We start from the raw sequence: 1,325 nt of genomic DNA, 5'->3' as shown, positions 1-1,325 counted from the left end.
GCCCACATCACTCATCAAGAAGATGCCCCTCAGACATGGCCACAGGCCAGTCCAATAGAGGAAATTCCCCAATTGAGGCTCCCTAAACGCAGGTGTGTCAAGTTGACACCAAAGCTATCCAGAACAACCAGACTTCACTTTGGTGCCTGGGTGGCTCATGAGTTGAAGTCAGGCAAGAGGATGAAGCTAGAGCCTTCCTAGACCTTTTTAGAGTAAACCAAGCCCAGCTGGAGAGTCTGCAGGACCTGTGGGATCACTAGTGCTGTCTGGTGGCCAGGATGGAAATGCGTGAAGGTGGAGGAAATGGAATTGCAGGATGGCTTCCTCCTTTTCTTGCCAAGAGAAAGGTGAGGAGCTGGAAAGGTCCGCGTTGCTTAGGTGTTCATTCAAAGGCCATCTTGGGGTCAGAGTCTTGGTAAATGTCTCTATTCCCGCCTCATTCTCTAAAACACTTGCCCCCTCCATCCCTACTCACAGACTGTCAGATTCTCTGAGGTCATTTGGAGGGGCTCTACCAAGACAGGAGACAAAACCACAAACACCATCACCACACACCTGACTTCTGTGAGGTCTGGAATGCCAACACTGAACACCTGTTGTGCCTTGATTGACACAAGTACCACACAGCTGAGATGGACAGATGGGTGTGTGGATGGGACCAGTGGATGCTTTTACTCTTCATGACATCATGTTCTTGCATGTCCTGGCCTTATGGTTGGGTCTGGGCCTTGAGCTTGAGCTGCCAAGGGTAGGGTAAAAGAAACACATGTTGGCCCTAAAGAATGAAGGGACATGCTATCAAGTCTTCACGCAGGCTGAGTACAGTACCTCTGGCTGACGTAGCAAAAGGGCAGACATGGTTTGAAGGAGAGCCCAGTCTTCCATCCCATTTCAGCCCCATCAGCTCCTGCAGCTCTAGCCAGTTCCTCAGCAGAAGTGGCCTTTGAGTGTCTGAAAAGTGACCAAGGCGATTGCTACCATAACCCACACACCAGAAGTGTCACCTGCAAGGAAGTTACCAGGAGGCTAACAATATATTGCTCATTACGTGGCCTTCCAAATTAGTGATGTTTAGGTCAGCTAAAGACTGTGAGCGAGTGTTTACATGATATCTGGCTGGATTCTGGGGCTTACCAAGGGCAGTTTATGGAACAAGGACTTCTCCCTCGGTAGCAATCACTTTTAAATATTTTATTTTTTATTATTTTTATGTGTATGAGTGTATTGCCTGCATGTGTGTAAATTCACCCATGTCGTGCAATGCCTGCAGAGGTCAGAAGAGTGTATCAGATCCCCTGGAACTGGAGTTATGGACAGTTGTTAGC

This window comes from Nannospalax galili, unplaced genomic scaffold (assembly GCF_000622305.1).
Source record: "Nannospalax galili isolate Female #2095 unplaced genomic scaffold, S.galili_v1.0 scaffold492, whole genome shotgun sequence".
Classification (NCBI taxonomy): domain Eukaryota; kingdom Metazoa; phylum Chordata; class Mammalia; order Rodentia; family Spalacidae; genus Nannospalax; species Nannospalax galili.
The sequence above is the reverse complement of the archived record's forward strand: the minus strand, read 5'-3'. Positions refer to the sequence as shown.